Here is a 226-nt window from a genome sequence, read left to right on the forward strand (position 1 = left end):
CCTATCAAATTGCGATCCTTAAATTTAGTCTCTCTTCTTAGATATATCTATACCCTTTCGGTATGGTGAGTAGCCATTTATTTTACCCGTGCTTGGCGATATTCAAGAGGAGATTCCCTCCGACTAAGTCACGGATAACACGTTGAAAGAGCGAGTATCGATAAAGACCGGAAGTGCTGACGAAAAGCTTATCTTGAGGAGTCGACACGTGACCGTCAGCCGGCAT

The sequence above is a fragment of the Penaeus monodon genome, chromosome 20 (genome assembly GCF_015228065.2).
Source record: "Penaeus monodon isolate SGIC_2016 chromosome 20, NSTDA_Pmon_1, whole genome shotgun sequence".
Lineage (NCBI taxonomy): Eukaryota > Metazoa > Arthropoda > Malacostraca > Decapoda > Penaeidae > Penaeus > Penaeus monodon.